General features: G+C 32.5%; 1 long non-coding RNA gene across 1 annotated transcript; it reads right to left on the bottom strand.

Annotated features, from left to right (window-relative positions):
* Positions 1-12,441: 12,441 nt before the first annotated feature.
* Positions 12,442-13,491, bottom strand: LOC145315032 (uncharacterized). The gene is made up of 3 exons (XR_013877926.1): positions 13,387-13,491; positions 13,138-13,242; positions 12,442-12,487 (listed from the first exon to the last, which is right to left on the bottom strand). It is a non-coding gene; the product is annotated as an uncharacterized LOC145315032 (long non-coding RNA).
* Between the last annotated feature and the right edge of the window lie 8,191 nt (positions 13,492-21,682).

The raw sequence follows: 21,682 nt of genomic DNA, 5'->3' as shown, positions 1-21,682 counted from the left end.
TTTTTTAGAAATAAAAATTTTGTGTCACCCTACTAGTTTAACTGTAATTCACATGAATAGGATTATAGCGGTCAAACTAATTATGTGTTGCTTGCTTGAGAACTAGATCACAACTGATAGCCCATTCATAGCCCCTCCATCGCCCCTCCATCACCCCATCTATAAATTTATTTTACATTGCAACTTAATGGCCCCTAAATCACCCATCCATCGCCCCTACATTGCCCCTTCATTACACCTTCTTCAAATTTATATTACATTGCAACTTGATGGCCCCTACATCACTCCTCCATCGCCCCTCAATCGCCCCTTCATCGCCCCTTCTTCAAATTTATATTACATTGCAACTTGATGGACCCTACATTGCCTCTCCATTGCCTCTTTATCGCCCCTACATCGCCCCTTCTTCAAATTTATATTACATTGCAACTTGATGGCCCCTACATTGCCCCTCCATCGCCCCTTCATCGCCCCTACATCGCCCCTACATCACCCCTCCATTACTCCTCCATCGTCCCTTCTCAAAATTTATATTACATTGCAACCTGATGGCCCCTCCTTCGTCCCTTCATTGCCTCTTCATCCCCCCTACATCGCCTCTTCATCGCACCTTCTTCAAATTTATACAAATGTTTCAAATAAAACTGCGTTTTCCAGTTTTGGGAATCAACCAGAAGGAGCAGTAAAATAATACTTATAGGTCCATATTCCGTTTGATATCTCTAAAAATACGGCTGTACTGATAGGTACATGTAGGTCAAAAATGCTTGATGTTAAATTTGATTTATCAATTATATTGAAATAACTTGGTAAATGGTTAAATGAAAGTGCATATTTAAGTTTTAGTCATTATTTCCTTTTTCTCTTTCTGAAAAACGCTTTTTAGATCCTTACAAATTGCAATATTTCCCGTTTCTCTTAGTTGAACAAACTTTTGATGACTAACTCTTTTTATTATTTTAGGTTACATTAAAAAAAAATTTAATACTTTTCATCCCAAAAAGTTATCTTTAAAAACAAAAAAGTTACAGTACTTTGATTAATTTACTTAAAAGTGCAACCTACAAATTAATAGCTTAAATGTTGATGTAAGGACATGCGATTTATTATTTGACCGTAAATATTACTTTTGACCCGTATTTGAACAGAGGATGGGGGGATTATAAATGTCTGTTTAGTAGTTCCAGTTCAATTAGATGCCAAAAGTGGAAGGAGATTTCAAAGTTTGACCAGAATTGTGTAACATTATAATAAGTTGAATAAGAATTAAATGAATGTAAAATATGTTTGTTTATCTTTTGAGTAAGATAGTAATAGTATTTTTCTATAAAACAATATAAAAAGCTTAAAAACTCACTGAAAAAATTATCATTCATGCTTTTTAGAAGTAATCAACTCAAAAATGCGCCGTTTTTTTAGATTAATCAAAAAACACCTTTGGTAACTTTGATGTATATTTCTATAGAGAATAATGACTTCTGTTCACTATTGTTTATTATTAATTAAAATGTATAGGATGTATTTATGACATATAAAAAAGTTTAGATTTAAAATTGGCAAGAAATAGTTGTAAAACTGACAATTTTGGATGAATAAATGCCTGTGTTAGATGTATTTATGGTGGTTACTTTAAGTATGACTGTATTTTTAGCAGAGTTTTTTACATTTTGTCAAAAAAACATCCAGATGTATTTCTGCAAATTGCAGGAACGCCAAGTACACATTAGTACAGACACATAAAAGATAGACAGACAATAAGAAAAAACTAAAAATTGTAAAAGTCTTCAACGTATCAAAAGCGCAGCTACTTTTCCGAACCCACAAAACTGATTATTATTTTATTTTAAAATCTGTAGCAATCTTATCATCCTGTTTAGGTACTATTATTCAAGTGATTATTTAAATTTGGATACTTCATCTTAGTATCACCAGAAAACTGTCTGTAATATATGCGATAGATATGAAAACCATTTCGGTTCAATTTTTCAATATTAATATCTAAACATACAATACATTTATTTTAAAATCCGCAGAAAACTATCTCTCTGACAAAAAATATGTATATGACGAATGAAAGTAAAAGTCGATCTTCATGACTAGTAGGAGGAGTAAAAATTATATATACAAAGAAGCTTAACTTTCATTGCGAGGAGTGCAGGCGTTGGTTAGGCCTTTAGATAGTTTTAGGCTACCCACCTCTGCATATAGGGGTGCAGCAGCTAATGATATGATAATCACAAGTAAAAATATATTAGTAAATTAAAATTTAAATGTTCTATGCTCAATTGTATTAAGCTATACATTCTATAAGGATGACAACATTCATAAAAGCAAAGCCCTAAAACCAGAAAAAATAGATGGGGAGAGAGGTTGTTAGTGCTCAAAAGAGTATTTTGTTTGACAATCCTATCCTTTTAATAAAGTAATAGGATGTTTTTCTGTTTGTCTGTCTATTTGTCTATTTTACAGTATAATACAGAGCACCAGTGGAATTAACCCAATTCCTTCCCTCTCCTCCCCCCCCCCCCACTAATTATCATGTTTAATTATAATAACAACAAATTATTTGTGTGTCTGTTTTTTTTAAATATATTTATTTTCAGTTCTAAGTAGGAAGACAAATACAATGATTTGATGAAAAAAACAAGGATGACAACATCCATAAAGCTCTGAAATAGAAGGACAAACGAACATTAACACTAGTAAAGTATCATATCTGTATAAACTGAATAGTAATTAATAAGCTTATATGTACAAAATTGTAAGTAAATTTGTTGCAAAACTGATTAAATACATGATACTGTTTAAGGACATACTGACGTTTTAGGACTTGATTATAGAGATGCTTCGCTTATCAAATTGTACCTTCTTGAAATAGGAATCAGTATTCAAAGAATCAGATTAATAGGATAATTTTAACATTCAAAAATTTGTTGTCAAAAAAGTAAAAAATCTGCTTCTTTTAAATGAACGTACAGACTTTCTAGTAGCAATAATAGAGTTGCTACGAATTCTAAGTCGTACCTAACTGTTATATGAATCAGCATACAAAGTTTGAAATCGATAGGACAATTCTAACCTGTTTAAATTAACGAAAAGAGCTAACTGTAATGGACGGACCTACCCTAATTATAAAAAGCTTCGTTTAAAACAATAAATAAACCCTATTTGGTTGGTTTATTAAGTTGTGTGTCCAAACTAATTGTGTTCTACAGAAGGGGTAATTTTGTGTGTCATCATTGAGGGTGTACATAAATTATTGTCCATTGTCTTATCCCTTTAGATACCTGGGTTAGATTTAAGTTTAAGTAAAGGAAATAATAAAATCAAAGGGGTCAGTAAATTGGGGAGGGGGGGGGGGGGTAGATATACCACACTTTTCTGGGATCTTGCTGCGTCAAGTATCAACTGTTGGGAATATCAAAGGATGACTCCATGCAAAATTTGAGCCGGATCCGGCCAAAACCGGCCGTGAATTTTATAAAAAACCGGTTTTTTCCGGTTTTTAGGGGGTATCTGTAAATCGATTCAGCTGGAGCAAAACCGGTTGGAGGTACAAAAAATTTTACTTCACATGAAATTTAGCCAATGCAATTGCCTACAAAAATGTACTTCATCATCAACTTGATTGGACAACTCTTTCCCCTCCTAAATGTCCATTAAAACCTCGGAAACGGCAAAAATCGCCAAAAATCACGCCTTCGGCGGCGAATAACGGCTAAACGGTCAGTCGGAGGCGAATGAAACATAAATAAAGAACTGTCTGCCTCGAAAAGTTGTTCAATATCAAAGAGATGCTTGAAGTCTCTAAAACGACTCCTTCCCCTCCTTTAAGGGGAAAAACTGAAAAAACGTCATTTTCAAAAGTATGCCCACTTCGTGAGTGTGGGGGGCACTGAACCCGTCACCCCTGGGTCACCAAATATAAAGTCTAGGCGGCTCACATTGCTGAATTTTCACCAAGTGAAAGTCTTGTGTCATTATCTCTTATGAGAAAAAAGTTATTAATGAATTAAAATTTCAAATTGTGATTTTTTGATGGATTTCTTTGATGAAATGACAGGCCGGTCAATTTTTAGGCCATTTTTTGCGGTTTTTAGGCCGTCACGCCCAAACGGTTTGAGATAATCTCACGTGACCTTTTGCCCGACCTAAGTCTGGTTATTTGTGAGGTCTAAGAAAAAAAAATCCCTGATTGGATGAAGCACGACGTCGCTGCGCGCCGTCAAAAATCGCTGGTCGTCTCATTTTGCCCCCTCAAACCCTCACCTCGTGCCATTTTTCTGTGTAAAGATTATTATTATAATCTTTTGCGTAAGTCTGATTTTTGTTCCTAGACCTCACAAATAACCAGACTTAGGTTGGGCAAAAGGTCCCGTGAGATTATCTCAAACCGTTTGGGCGTGACGGCCCAAAAACCGCAAAAAATGGCCTAAAAATTGACCGGCCTGTCATTTCATTAAAGAAATCCATCAAAAAATCACAATTTGAAATTTTAATTCATTAATAACTTTTTTCTCATAAGAGATAATGACTCAAGACTTTCACTTGGTGAAAATTCAGGAATGTGAGCCGCCTAGACTTTATATTTAGTGACCCAGGGGTGACGGGTTCAGTGCCCCCCACACCCACGAAGTGGGCATACTTTTGAAAATGACGTTTTTTCAGTTTTTCCCCTTAAAGGAGGGGAAGGAGTCATTTTAGAGACTTCAAGCATCTCTTTGATATTGAACAACTTTTTGAGGCGGACATTTCTTTATTTATGTTTCATTCGCCTCCGACTGACCGTTTAGTGTGGTATATCTAGGGGGGGGGGGGGGGGGGTTGTATAAAGTGGGCGGAGAACGGCTATTGCAATTTAGACATGTAGCAATTATTTTCTTTATTTTGTATTCTAACCATGGGTCCTAAGGGATAAGACAATGGTTAAAAAAATTATGAACACTCTCCAATCAAGATAAACAAAATTACCCTTCATCAATTAAAAAAATTAAAGAACGTGATTTAAATCACTGGGTAATGTTATAATTTACAGGTCATGTCCCCTTCCTCTTAATTAACTTTAATTATAACTCTAATTAATAAACTTTAACTACTATCATGTATTTGGTGACCATTCCCTTCCACATTTATTTACATTTTCAAACTTGAAAACCGCTTATTACGTGCATATTATGGCAGGAGGAAAATAGTAGTCAATTTAGGTTGCTTTAATGGACATCATTTAACTGTTTGTTTGTTTACCTAGTAGAAGGGGATAAGACAGGTTAAATGAGCTGGATAGGGGTATCGTTATATTAGCCAGCTACAAGTTTCACTTCATTAGAGACAGAGTACAGGATAATCTTGCACAAGATCCAAGTAATAATAAATCCAAATAGTATAAACTAAAAAATTTCTCATAATTGAAAAAAAACATGTCTTGAATCAATATGTTATTGTGGCTTTTTGCGAATATAAAACAGTAAGTAAACGTGGTTATATACAGAAGTGAATGCACACTCATCTATACTATAAAATTTCAAATCAAGTCTAAAATAAAAAAAACCAACCCTAAGAGAATAGGCAAAAACCAGTGTTATTATTCTATAAAGGCAGAACTAAATAAGTCTAATGGCTTCTCAGGTATTCAGCTTCATAAAGACCCTAAAAATGATTAAAATAAAATCCAAAAAAGTAGTCTCAATGTTCTTCATTAACACAGCTACTCTACAATTATTTGTTTGTCTGTGTCCGTCATTCTCTCATTTTTTTTCTTTTATTTTCCATGGATTCAAAAATGTTTGAACTTTTCCATCAATATTAATGAATAAAATAATCCTTAGAAAAATGAAAAATTTGTAAAGATTGGACGATTATTTTAAAAGATAAAAGTTATAAATCCTTTGAAAATTGAAAGTAATAAAAATTTCTTGAGGTTGTAAAATTTTCCCCTTCCCCCCACATAACGAAAAATGGACGAATCAATATATTCAAAAATATATTTATTATTTTATTACTTTTCATGGACAGAAAAGTTAATTAATACTTCCTGTGTGAACGAAAACTTAATATTTAAACCCATTAAATTTATTAAAATTTTAGTCAAAATAAGGCTGGACAGCCAATTTTTAGATTTTATTAAAAATATTGCCAACCAAGGTTTGACTGAGAAGAACCTTATCGGTTCAGTGGTTAGAGGGATCCTACATTACAAACAGACATACATACAGACAAAGATAATTTTACTTTATTATAAGAAATAAAAATAAAATAGTTATAAACCTTCCCAGGGCCTATGAGAAGCTACCCTGTAAAGGAGAACCATATCAGTTCAGCGGTTAGCAAGATCCTGCAATACAAACAGACATACATACAGACAAAGATCCTGTCACTTTAATATAAGGAATAAAAATAAAATACTTATAAACCTTTCCAGGACCTATAGCAAGATTCACAGTAAAAGAGAACCATATTGGTTCAGCGGCAAACGAGATCCTTCACTACAGACAATAAAACCCAGGATTCTTCTTTTATATTTCTCTATGTTTATCTTTTTAAAAGCGAAGCTTTTCTATATTTAGGGTCGGTCCGTACGTCCGTCCGTATGTAACGAATACCTTTTTCGTTAATTTAGGCAAGTTAGAGTTGTACTATCGATTTTAAACTTTTCATGATGATTCCTGCTGTAGTTAGGTACGATTTAGAAACGTAGCAACTCTATAATCGTTACCAGAATGTCCGTGTGTTCATTTTAAAATGTTGATTTTAAACTTCTTTTAAAAACAATTTTTTATGTGACATAATCATCCGATTGATCTAATTTTTGGAGTACTGATTTCTATCACAATAAGGTATAAGATTACAAGCAAAGCATTTCTATAATCAAGTCATAAAAATGTCAGTATGTCCTTAAACAGAATTCTGTATTTCAAGAAGTTTTGCAACAAATATACGTATGATTTTGTCAAAACTTTTATATTTTTATTTTGTAAATTTAGTTCTGACACTCTATAGGAGTTAATGTTTGTCTGTCCTACCGTTTCAGAGCTTCACTTTAATGGATATTGTCAACCTTGTTATTACTCACTTGTGGCTGCGCCCCTTTTAGTGTAATAAGGAGACAGAAAAACTACCTATTCTATCAAGGGGCCTAAATCTAAAAATAAGATAGCATAAAACCATCCCAGGACCTATGTGGAGCTTTCCTTAAAAGGAGAATTCAATCAGTTCAGTTGTTTTTAAAATCTTGAGCTTCAGACAAAAAATCAGATAAAAATATTGTTTTTGTTAAAAGCTAAACTTTTCTACAATAAGGGTTAGTCCTTTCGTACTTGACAGGTAGCTCTTATCATTAAGCTAAGCATGTGAATTTCTCTGCTATTGTTGAAGTTTTAGTAGCGAAGCTACTCTATAATTCCAAATGTCTATCCGTCCGTCTGTCCGTAATTAATGAATTGGGGTAAACGTGATTTTCTCAGCTCATATAAAAGATAGACAGCTGAAAGTTTTAGTGCAGATTCCTATAACATATGCCTATATTATCTATACATTGTTTTGTCCATCTGTCTGTTAATTTGGGTGCTAGATTCCTATATTTTTACGTTTTTGTAATTTTCTCGTTTCCTTTCAAGACAGACAATTTACATTTTTAAGGATTAAATAAATTCACATTCTACATATTTTCACTAATTTTGATTAAAATTTTTATATTAACCCATTAGTGCCGAACCGGGCATCAAAACCCGGTTCCGAAAAATGGAAAAAAAACCGGTTTCCGGCTTCATAATTGCATCATTCTCAGAATGAATCCCCCCTCTACTACCCTGACTTTCATTTCCCCCTGGAGCAGGCAGTTTAGCTTACTTCCGTTTGCTGGTATAGCTCAACAAAATTTGAAAATCATGAAAATTCAAAAACCCCTTCTAACTTTTTTGTTTTTATAGTAAAGTCGCTGTTTTTTTTTGTGAAATCTAATGTTAATTGACAAGTACATCTATTTGTGAATTCGTTTTATTCAAATTATAATTTTTTATATGATTTTTTTATCGTTTTTTTACGCCCTATTATGACCCGGTTCGGCTTGGCCATAAATACCCGAAAATTTTAAAACCCGGCTCGGTTTCGGTTTTTATTACCCGGTTTTAACTTTTCAACCAATAAAAATAACAGTTTACGTCATTAGTAAGGGTTTGAGCAACCCTAATAACCCTAGTAATCTCTATAGGTGTCACCCAATAGTTTTATGCTCGTTTTCTGATATGTAACACCCAAATTTTATATGTTCTTTTTTTGTAGTGTGTGTCTTTTAAAACTTCGAGCAACGGGTTTTTTTACCCGAAAACGGCGGCACCTATAGCCGAAACACTAAATTTGAAATAAATCGCTTCGTATTATACTTGTAGCTCTTTAGATTACATGAGGTTGTGTAGTTTTCAATTACGGATCGTATCAAAGTTCTAAAAAGTGTTCATCTCACTTTTGGCGTTCAAAAATTACATTTTTCGATTTTTGGTCAAAATTACCGGGTTTATACAGGTCAACCGGGTTTTAAAACTGGGGGAAAGCACCAAAAACGGGTGTTAATGCCTGGTTGGTATTTATGGCCAAGCCGAACCGGGTTTTTTTGCAACTTTCCTGTGCACGCCACTAGAGCAAAACAAAAAAATACGAATTCCGTTTTGACCATTATAAAGCTTCCCTGAAACTTACAGCTCGATCGGCCCATAAAAGTGGCGCTCGGCACTAATGGGTTAATTGAGGTGCTAGATCGATTCCTAGATTTTTCATTATTTTTTTGAATCTTATTCAAGATAAACAGCGGAAATTTTCAGGGAATGAATAAATTTACAGTTGAAATTTAGGGATTAATTAAGTCAATATTCTATATATGTGACATCAATATTCTACATATATGACATATTTTATAGATCATTTATTTTAGATGTTGTTTAATAATTTTTGAGCTTCGCTACTTAATGATGTTGTCATCCTTGTTTAGTAAATATTCCTATGACATTTAGTCTGCACATTATTTTGTCTGTCTATCGGTTATGCTTCAAAAGATTTAGGTTTCGTGATTATCTTTGAGTAATAGCATATTCTCTTAACATCTGCTCTATAACTTACTTTGTCTGTCTGTCCATTATGTGATCCTTGTTCAATATTCTATTTACCTAACAAATTTCATTCCATTAGTTTATTTTATACTAGTGGCTACGCCCCTAGAGGCCTCTTAAAATGTTTTTTTAATATTTCAAATATCTCTATGTTGCGTTGACTTTTATGTTTTGTTGAAATCTCTTATTAATATCAAGAAACGTAATTTTTTCTCGATTTTTCGTGATTTCTCTTGGGTGGGTGATGGTACCCTCCCCTATAATAGTTATAAACTTCCCCGGGACCTATGAGAAGCTACCCTGTTAAGCAGAACCTAATCGGTTCAGCGGTTAGCGAAATCCTTCGGTACAAACAGACATCCTGTTACTTTAGTATAAGGATTTATTTTTATCTTTTCATTATAATATCCTTTTTAAAAGGGAAGCTTTTCTATAATTAGGATTGCTTTGTCCGTACGTCCGTAAAGGTTAGACATTTTCTTTAATTTAGACATGTTACATTTATCCTATCAATTTCAAACTTTGCATGATGATTTCTATAACAGTTAGGTACAATTTGGCGTTGCAATACTATATGCATTACTAGAAAGTATGTATGTTCTTTTAGAACATTTTTTTGTATGATATGACTGACTATTCTATTAATCTGATTTTTGGAGTAATATTTCTTAGAACAACAATGTTTCTATGTACAATGTAGTTTAGACTTAGTTTTAACAAGATTTATTGTTTGTCATTCCTTCTGATTATTATATAAAGTTGTATATTTTTTGGCTGTAGAAAGGCTAACCGCTGAACATATATGGTACTCCTTACAGTAAAGCTTCTTTTAGGTTCATGGAAGGTTTATAACTATTTCGAGGGAGGGTACCTCCACCCTCCCAGAAAATTCATCACATGAAGAATATTATCCCATCTCCCCCCCAAATCTGTTCTTACATTTTTAAAATAAAGCTTTTATATGATTAGGGTCAGTCTGTACGTCCGTATCGGTTAGCTCTTTTTGTTAATCAAGGCATGTTGGAAATGTCCTATCAATTTCAAACTTTGCATGGTGATTCCTGTATTAGTAAGGTATGATTTAGAAACTCTATAATCTTTATAAAAATAATGATAATGAATTGACAAAGTTAAGAGAGGGAGAGGAAATTGGACTGTTAATTACACAAGTACCACAAGTTTTAAATTGTTTATTTATTAGTTGGAAAACTTTGGGTACTTTTACTAAATTTTGATTGGTTAGTTATTTAAAAGCTACCAAATGTGTTAACTAATAATTTTAATCTACAGAAACAGTAATTTGTTAATTCATTATGTTTGTCTTATCCCTTAAGATCCCTGATAAAGCTACCCTTCCTGCATAATAAAATTAATTATAAAAAATATCACTGTGTTTGCTCAAAAATATACATCTTGATATACCTTTGATTAATTATGCCTAACAAAGAGCTACCCTTTTCAACTATACCCAATAACTTAACTTGACTTACCTCATCTAAAGTCTTATTTTAATTTTATTTAATTTAATATAAATTAGGAGAAGGGGCGATGGAGAGGCGATGATGGGACGATGGAGGGGCAATGTAGGGGCGATGAAGCAGCGATGAAGTTACAATGTAATATAAATTTGGAGAAGGGGCGATGTAAGGGCGATGGAGAGTCGATTGAGTTGCGATGAAGGGGCCATCAAGTTGCAATGTAATATAAATTTGGAGAAGGGGCGATGTTGGGGCGATGAAAGGGGCAATGGAGAGGCGATGGATTGGCAATGTAGGGGCCATCAAGTTACAATGTAACATAAATTTGAAGAAGAGGTGATTTAGAGGCGATGAGGGGGCGATGGAGGGGCGATGGAGGGGCGAAGGATGGGCGATGTAGAGGCGATGAAGGGGCAATGAAGAGGTGATGGATTGGCAATGTAGGGGCCATCAAGTTGCAATGTAATATAAATTTGGAGAAGAGGCAATGTAGGGGCGAGTAAGGGGCAATGGAGTGGCGATGTAGGGGCTGCAGCATAGCCTGTTATCATAAGAGGCAATATAAATGCCCCTTTAAAGGAGCTATTAAGAGGCCATGAAGGGGCTATAGCACAGCCTCTTATCATAAGGGGTGATATGAACGGCCCTTAAAAGGGGCTTTCACATCGCTCCATATGATAAGAGGCTATACTATAGCCCCATCAAGGGGCTATAGAAAATCATCGCCCCTTGTGGAGCAATGTTACGAAAGGGACTGTACCCAAAATGTTAATAAATTGTATTTTTCTCTTAAATAAAATATGGTTTTAAAAGAGAATAACTATTTTTGATAAAAAAATCTTACTTTATTCTATCTTCAATAGTTTTAAAACAGTTATCAAAGAAACATGTCCAGTCAGGAATTCTTCATATTTGAATTTTCAGAAGTTTTTATTTTACTATCATGAAAATTAAGTAATCAATTTGGTTAATAAAAGTTCCTTTGAAACAGGATACATCAAATTAAAAAAAAAATTACATCAAAAGTTATCATATCTTAAAACAATTTCCCTTAATGAGCATATAAAATAAACTGAGTCTATTTATAAAAAAGTCGAATTGAGGCAATTGATGTTTTAAAAAAAAACATTTTTAAATTTTTCTGTTAATTCATTCCTTTGGTGAAGTTGGAATGTAACCATCCTTGTCCTACTATCATCATTACGGCAAAAATTCCTATTAAGATCAACTGTAATACACATTTATGATTGTACTATTGGAGCTTATGTTTAGCTTCACTAATATGTCAATCCGTACATGGTCCTTACTGCAAAAACCTTTTTCAACTTCAATAACTTTAATTGATGTATACAGTTCCTAACATAAGTCAATGCAATTGGTAGTTTAGTGTAGTTTGTTATGATGGGTTGTGAACTTTTAAATCTCTTAACGTCCTCAAATTGACAAGATTCCCAGCAATCAGACACAACATCAACTGCATCTGTCTTAGGATCTAAAAATTGTTATCAATTTTTAACTACTATTTTTCTATGCATTAAACATTAAAATTTCAATTAATTTCTTTGGTCTTTAGATGTATTATTAAAAAAATACCTATTTTTTTATATGTCTCTTTTACCATGCATATGGGTCGATGACTGTGATCACAAGATTCACAAACCAATGTAAAATCAGTAGTTTTCATCTAGAATTAATAAAACTATTAAAGTAATTTGAAAAAAATATGTTAAAATTCTTTAAGCTTGAATTGTTTTAAGTTTTAAATTAAGTGCCACACTGTGAAATTACATGAATCTGTAATGAAATTAAAGAATCAAAAATAGTTTATATTTTTATTAAATCTAGAAAAAAAGATTACTGAAACACAAGTTTGTAGAGGACAGTTTAAACCAGAAGTAAGAATTGCTGCAGCTGAAATAAAAGTAATGTTTTATGTCACACTGTCAACCAAATAATCAAATTAAAAGATTTTTATGTTCTATATATATATCATTTATAAGTGCAGTTAAAATATCTATGGATTTAGCTAAAAATGATTATATTTAAACCATGAATCCAATCCCTAATATTGGAGTAGGGGGAGGGGGGCTATTTCAGCAACTTCTAGTTGAGCTAGAAAGCTAATAACTAATGAGAAGTTTCTTTTTGTAATATAGAAGTTTTGTGAAATTGTTATTTTGATTTTGCTTTTTTACCCAATTTATTTATCTGTAGGTCCTTTTTTACACAAAGAAGCCTTTACATTTTTTGTGGGGTTAACATTTTTCATATAAAAGTTCCTATATTTGACAAACATACACTTAAACATAAAATATGAAACAGAAAGTCGGATATTATGATATCATCTAATAAACAGCCCTCTATCTTAAATACAGCCAAGAAAATCATATTTCTGCCTAGGATGGAATAATTCAAATTATTGAATAGACTAATTTTACTGAAAGTATTATTTAGATAATACTAATTTGTTTGAAAACGCAAACAAAAAGAAATCTCTCCTCGACCAACTTTAACAAATCCCTAAAATGTTAAGGTGCACTAGCATAATCTATATTTTATACCTGAGGATCCATCCGACCACACATATTGACCTGCTGCAGTTCTTTCAAGTCCAGTCCAATAATTGTAACTTGTATTTGTTGTTTTATCATCTTTCAAAAGTCTATCTAAGAAATTTATAAAAAAATATAATAAATTTATCAAATACACTGTTTAAATTCTGTGAAGATTTGATTTGCCACATTATAAATTTTCAATTATTGAACATAATAGCAATAACTTGTAAAAATCACTAATAAGTAGTAATGTACCTATTACAAAATCTTTTTCTCTTTCATTAACAAAAGAGACTAAGTCAGCTTCAGAGTTCAGTCTTTTACATTCTGTTATTGCGTTATCCCTTGTGATGTACTGAGGTAGAAAAACTGGATAATAATCTGCATCGTAAAGTTTGTAACATGTTCCTAAAAATAACAATAAATAACAAGAAGCTGCATTCTAAATGGCTTGCACAAGTATTATTTTTTGGGGTAATTGTAAGGTAAAGTAAATGTTCTTGTAAAAATATCCTCTTTTATAATTTTTTAGGTTGGGTTAAACATGTAAAGCAGCAAAAATTGCATTACACCATTAACATATTAGAATATGTTTACAGGAGTAACACACATTGCTTACTTAATTTAAAGTTGCATTTGTGCCTTGCCCCTTGACCATCAATTATTATCAAGATTAACCTGTCTTGGGATCAACAGTCCAATCACTTCCACATTGTTCAACTAAGTTTGAATTAAACAATATTTCACCACGATTTAAATAAAAAAATATATTGAATTATATATTAAAATCGTGTTTCTGAAAATAATTTACCTGGATTTGCTTGGCCACATCTAGGATAATCTATGCAAGGAAAAAATGACCAAATAAAAATAACATTTGGAAAGCTTTGTCATGTAATTTCTAATGTATCAAGGATCACAACATCCATAAAAGCATAGCTCTTAAATCAAATGGTAAAACAAATGAAAATAAATTGAGTGTCAAAACATAATAATCAGAATATTAATTAAAAGTATAAACAAAATTGTATTTAAACATTACGCAAAATTTATTTAATACAGGATCTTTTAAATGATATTTTGTTTGAGGACTTGATGCTTCGCCTAAAATATTGTACCTTGTTGACCTAGGAATTATTGTTCCATAAATCACATCAATAGGACAATTATATAAAAAAAACTTTTGGTCAAAATATGGACGTTCAGACTTTCTGGAAACGATTATAGAGCTATCCGTGGTCAGAGATGCTCTTTAAAATGTCTATAAAAATTACGTCATATTAGAATAGTCCATTATTCTAATAAGACATAATTTGGGAAATTTTGGCCAATTTAAAAAAATCCTTTTTTATAGGCACTAGATTTAAAATCTTTTGGCTGAAAAATCCAAAATGACGTCATATAGGAATGTACTATTCTATTATGACGTCATTTTTAATAAAATGATTTTCATGGACTGACGAACGTACAGACCCTAATTATAGAAAAGCTTAACCTAAAAAATTATACATTTCTAAAATAACATGTATTAAATAAGTATTTAAAAAGTATAAAAAGTAAATTTACCTTCAAGGACTGGGAGTGTGTTTGAAATCAATCTATGAACTTTATCCTCCCATAATTGAACAACATCATCTATGTCAAGATGAGCAAGATTAGCAAGCCCAGCAACTAAAGTAGAAATAAAATTACTTACATGTCAATGGTCTTATAATTTATGATAAATACTGTCTTATGTAGGTAATTTATGACTTTTGAAATTGTGATTATAATAAAATTGACAACAAGTTGATGAACATGCCAATTATGATAAACATAGTAAACCCTCCTGAAGATTGATTATTAGTGGAAAAGTTTGGACCATATAATCTTTGAGTACCAGTTTGATTTATTGTCCAATGTCCCCTAACTCATGATTTTACCATATTTGGAAACATTTTTACGCAGAGTTTTTTCAGACTAATTATTTTTTTATTTAAATCTTGCATTATCTTAAGACTATTTTTGGTATTTCTTTTTATTCCTTTCCCCTTCGAGTACAAAGCTACTAGATTCTAGGGGCACAGTCACTAGTTTGTTTAAACTTTATCCTATCATTTTACATAACCTATTTTTAATTTTATGATGTTTGAGAATAATTATCCCTGTTGTAACTCTTAGCCGCACCCATATTTTTTTAGTTAGTATTTAAGTTGCAAGTAAGCAGTAGACCAAATTTAAATTTTACAACAACAAATAACCAAAAAACTACCTTTAAAATTTGAATTATTATTTGGTTTAAAATCTTTTAAGTTTTTATATTTTAAACATTAAACATTTTTATGTGCATATATTTCCTGTACAAAATCTGCCTCAGAATTTGCCTATGTGCAGAATTTCACTTTTTTGGTTCCTGGTTATTAAAAATTGCAAAATATCATGCTAATGTCCTCAACAATACAAACTTAGACGTAGTAAAATTGTCCTATCGATTTCCAACTTGGTATGTTGATTCCTGTAGTAGTTTGGTACGATTTAGAAAGCTTAGCAACTCTATAATAGTTATCAGAATGTCCGTACGTCCATTTTAAACATTTTTATTTTTAACTTCTTTAACAGTATTTTTTATGTGATATAATCGTTCAATTGATCTGATTTTTGGAGTACTGATTTCTACGACAACAAAGTACAATGTTATAGTTGTAGCATCTCTATATTCAAGTCCTAAAAATGTACGTATGTCCTTAAATATTATCCTTTATTTAAGCAGTTTTTAACTTTATTAAAAATTTTGTTTCTACTTTTATACATTATATTCTGATTATTCAGTTCTGTTAATGTAAGTTTGTCCTAATGTTTTAGAGCTTCACTTTTATGGATGTTTTTATCCTTGTTGTATTAAAAATCAAAGTTTAACATAGATAGTATTATTTTATTATGTCTAAATTAACAACCATATATAGCTATATTTTCCAGACATACGACCCTACCTTAATTTTAGAAAAGATAGACTGTCTTTAGTATATGTTACTTTACTACTTTATGTATTAGAACTAGAAGCTACGCCCCTAGAGGCCCTAGGGTAAGGTAAAATGTTTTTAATCTATGTTAAGTTCTGCTGTTTACCAAAAAATATTATTATTTTCCCGTTCGTTAGGGTTAGTTATGTTTTTTGCGATTATCTTGGTGGTACCCTGTCCCTCCCCAAGAATAGCTATAAACCTTCCCACGACCTATGAGAAGCTACCCTGTAAAGGAGAACTTTATTGTTTCAGAAGTAAGCGAGATCCTTTGGTATAAACAGATAGACATCCTGTTACTTTATTATAAGGACTAGCGGCTACGCTCCTAGAGCCCTCTAGGGCACTTGAGGCGGGGGGAGTTAAATTTAATAACTATTTTTTGTTTAGATTTTATATTAGATTTAAGAAAATAACATGTTTTTGGTTGGGGAAATTTTTTTTGTAGGGGGGCTGAGGCCCATCATTTTTAATTTTAGTAAAAAAAAAAAAATTTGGAACGGGGTATTTTTCATTTTTTGGGGGGTTGGGGGTGTCCCACACTCAAGAAAATAGTTATAAACCTTCCCAGGACCTATGAGAAGCTACCTTGTTAAGGAGAACCCGATCGGTTCAGCGGTTATTGAGATCCTTCGGTACAGACACACAAACATCCTGTTACTTTAGTATAATGGATTAAAGTTATCTATACAACAAAAATGAAAACGTCCAAAAAAGCGAAGCTCTAAAATAGTACGGTATGAACATCCCAACTTTTTAACCAGAATATGATCTAAGATATTAGAAGCTTTTAATACATGCTTAGTACTTAGTTATGACAATATTTGCTTATAATATTTTTAAAAAAAATAATTTAATGAATCTACAACCTTTCTATCAACGATTATAGAGCTGCTACGCTTTCCAAATCATACCTTATTGTTAAAGGATTTGGCATGACAGTTTTAAACTCGATAGGCCAACTTTAACATGCCCAAATTTACTATTGCTGACCGACTATTTTATTATATAAAAGCTTTGCTTTCTTAGAAAGGCCAGTTGCTATATAAACTTCCTAAAGTTGGCGCTAAAATTTTGGTTCAAGATTTAAATCACGATTTTAAATTAGACTGTAAAGTCTGTAAAGTTTTTAAAAAAAAAGTTCTCGTTGGCTTTACAACTTTGTTAACAATTTATCATAATTAGGGGTGCGCATGAATATATCGTCCCTTGTCTTAACCCTCTCAAATTTTTTTGAAAATAAATATGAAAAAATACTCCCCAATTTTTTTTTGTAGAGTAGATTCGCTCAAACCATAATAAGACACTTCTATAAATCAAAATTACAAGTAAAGTACTTTTAATGTACGTACATACATTTTAGTTTATGCGTTAGAAATTCCTAAAACTCAGGAATGGAGGGGACATTGGGCTGTTTATTACACTAGTCCCCAAAGTTCTATAGGAATGTTTTGATTTTGACTTGTTAATTCATTTTTTAAGTGTCCAAACGTTTTAACCTCTAATTGTAATCTACAGAAGGGATAATTATGAGCATCATTATTGGGGATGTAGAATTCATCCACCATTGTCTTGTTCCTTTAAAACTGCACAAGACAGAACTGTCAATATTGATGTTAGTGATGAGTTTAGCATGAGCTGTTAAATTCTTCCCAGATTGGCAATATACTTTTTATAACCATTCATGATGAAGGTTTGTTACAAGCACATCAACTTTATAATCGTTACCAGAATATCTGTGCGTTCATTTTTTTCTGAATCTTAACCCTTAACGGTCGAGGGGGGGGAGGGGGTTGAACGCCCCCCCATCCGGTTTTTTCTATCTCATTTTCTGTGTGTGAAAGATAAAGAGCCCAAACTGCTTGACTTTTTAAGTATGGGTATGACACACAACTGAGAGTTGGAATTTTTTGAATATCTCCATCTTGGCGGGCACAGGATGCCAGCAAACCTGGCAGGGTCATCCAGGTAAAGAGCAAAAATATTTTTTTGACTAAAACAAAGCATTTTATCATACCAAAATACAAAAATATCCTCTAGTAGTACATCCTTATATGAAATACAGGTGTTCAAGTCACTTTCAGGTTCCAGGTATGATCCTGCAGGTCCTGATCCTCCAGGTCTCCAGAAATCTTTAAAAGGCTCCTGTGGCCGCAATTTTTGACTTAGAGACTTCAAATTTTAAACCTAAGCTTTTCTTACATGTCTACATAACGTATTAAAATTTCATGAAGATCCGCCGCCGTTTTCCCGCCGACCGCCGACTGCGGCGGCTGGCAGCTGCCAAGTACAGCTGCGGCCGCTGAAATTTATATTTTGATATTTCTAATGTAAAATTTACATAAAAATAAACATTTTCTGGGAAAAAAATTTTCTTCTAGCTTCAAAAATAAGAAAATTACAGCCGTTTGAAATTTTTAATTAAAAAAAGACCTAAAAACAAAGGTTGTTAAAAAAAAGGGTGAAGGAAGCGAAAATTGACTTAGACTTATAAAAGGTCGGAAATTCATTATCAAACAGGGGACTTGCACAAAAAAATTTAGCCCTCTAGCTCTAATAGGAACTGAGATAATTAGGGGGGGCGTTGAACGCCCCCCCCCCCCCCCGACCGATTAAGGTGCGGCAAGGGGCCCGACTGTAAAGGGTTAAGATCTCAATAATTATTGGACCAGTTAGGGGTCTATTATAGAAAAGTTTACATAGGTCCTGTGGTGGTTTCCAAAGCCAAAGACGTTAAAAATGCTTCCTGCTGCTATGTCAAAAGTAGTAAGGGAAACAGGTGCAACTTATTACCAAGCAGAGTTAGGACTTCTAGACAAAGGTCGTGCTATCAAAGAGTTGGTTGTCTATTGGGTTTTACCCGGGTGAATGAGCTTGTTACACTGTACTTTACACGCAGTGTATGTTCAAAGTGGTGTGGACCCGAACTGTACCCAAAGTGACACATACAAAACTTCACAAAAATCTAGCAATCTAACTTATATAAAAAAAACATTAAAAATTATTTTTTCTTACATCTATAAACACAAAAATTTCTTATAAAAAAAAATTAAATCGGGACAAAAATACCAAAGATCAGTACGAAAAAATAGAAGCGGTTAAAATGGTGCTAAAAAGCAGTCGGACTGCCATGGATGGTATTTTCCTTGAGATATGCTCCATAATGTAGGCTGACAGAAAAATCAGAGGTCTTGCTTTAATAGCAGCTGAGAAAATATCATTTCTCTCATGGCGTTACATTATAACATAATTAGAATTATAGAGTAGCTTCGCTCAAGTTTTTCTATGTATAGACTATGTACGCTAGCTATGATTTGAAACTCGAGCATTATTATCCTGTGCATTTTTAAAAAATATTTTGACACAGGCGCTGCTTTTTAGCCAATTAATTCAAATTGAAAATTGAAAATGCCGCAAAATATAATATTTTGTTGAGTAAAACTTGTTTTTGCGTAACTGAAGAGGAGTGGGTAAGAAGGGGAGAAAAAAAGAGAAGGGGGTTGTGGTAAAATTTTCCTCTAGAATTGTTTGTCAGAATCACATTTCCTTTTCCCTGATTTTGATAATAGATATCATAGTTAATTTAGACATATTAAAACTTTCCTATCCATTTTAAACTCAGCATGAGGAATTGTGTAATATATTTAATTTAGAAAGCGTAGCAACTCTATAATCATCACAAGTACGTCAGTCTTTCTATTTATTTTTAACCATGTTAGAAAATTAATGTGGGAGAGGTAATCAGTGCTTAATAATTAGTGAGGTAGGGAACATTTAGTTGTTTATCCCCAAAGTTTTATAATAACGTTTTCTTATTTGTTGCCATAACATCTTTGGGGACTTTAATAAATTTTTATTGGTTGGTTCATAAAGTTAAGTGTATAAACGCTTCTACCATTAACTGTAATCTACAGAAGAGATAATTTGGTGTTTTATAACTACGGATGTACATCAATTGATCGGCCATTGTCTTATCCATTTAAATCCCTGGCTTATCATTACTGTATAAATTGGCCATATTACCATGCCCTCGCATCAATAACTTTCTATTGTACACACGAAACCGAAACGATTAAAGAATCAGGGATACAAAGGGATAAGACAATGGCCGATAAATTGATGTACATCTCAAATAATGATGTACAAAATGTCCCTTTCTGTAGTTTTCAGTTTTCAATTAGTAGTTGAAACGTTTAGACACAAAACTTAATAAACCAATAAAAATTCAATAAGACCCTAAAATGTTAATCTAGAACTTTGAGGACTAATGTAATAACCAGTCCAATGTTCCTTCCCTCCCTGTAAAAAAAGAGAAAAAAGATTTGTATGCGGCTTTTTGGGTGGGGGGGGGGGGGATGTTAGAATTTAGAAAGTTTGACTGACATCCTTCTAGAGATAATTATGAACACAAAACGCACTGAAATATATACACTCACATCAAATTGCAAGACTAACAGCCCTATAAATACCCACACATATAAACCCATACACACACAAAATAAACCCCATACCCATACACAGACACACACACACATATACATTTTCTAAACATTCTTTAAAAAACAAGGATGACAACAAACCATAAAAATTCAACAAATTGCAAGACAGTTTAACAACACTATAAATACCCGCAACCATACATACACACAACCATTCACTTAAAAGTAATAAATCTGTCATACAGCAATTATATACGTTAAATATTAATATCAAATTTAAAGTTTCAGCAACCAAAAAATATGAATTTTCGCCAACGTTTTTCTTATTTAAAACTTGATTTATTGATGGTTTAGAATAAAAAAAAAGATACAAGCATTTGCAAAAATACAATGAACGTATTTATTTCAAATCAGTTTAGTAATATACTAGTGGCGGTGCACCGAGAAACTTCTAGGGGCACTTAAGAAAAAGGGGGGGGGGAGGAGTAAGTCGACTCTTTACATTTTATGTTGTTTTTCAAATTATTTTTTGCTTCACATTAAAGAAGAACCATACTGGTCCATCAGTAAGCGAGACCTTCACAAAGACAGACAGAAGACATCTTGTTACTTTTAAATAAGGATATATTATATTTCATAATTGTTAGATAGAATTTTGTAGGTTTGATGTCAAATTGTAAATCTACCACTTGCATTAATAGATTCAATTATTTTACCTCTATTACAGAAAAGCCTTGATATAAAAACATTTCCAGTATGGCTTTGGAACCGAATTATAATCGCTAAAGCTGTCTATAATATGACCCAAAAAACTTACCTTCTGAATGTGAAGATTGTATATGATTATGCCATATCAGCAATGGAATCAGTAACTTATATCTCATTCTTTTATTTATCTGAATAAATACAAATCATTAAAGATACTTACAAGATGAACAATATATAAACCAATACAAAATAAGCTCTATTCATCCATAACAGTGCAGTGGTGACATATACCCATTAATCCAAAATTAAGGCGACGAAGCCAAATATGTAGCACTTTTGTACCACTTTTGATTCCTATGACGTCATAAAAATGAGGTAGATGACAGGAGAAGTGGGAAAAGAAAA

This window comes from Acartia tonsa, chromosome 3 (genome assembly GCF_053477335.1).
Source record: "Acartia tonsa isolate MP-2025a chromosome 3, ASM5347733v1, whole genome shotgun sequence".
Taxonomy (NCBI): Eukaryota; Metazoa; Arthropoda; class Copepoda; order Calanoida; family Acartiidae; genus Acartia; species Acartia tonsa.
This window is presented reverse-complemented; position numbering and strand designations above follow the sequence as displayed.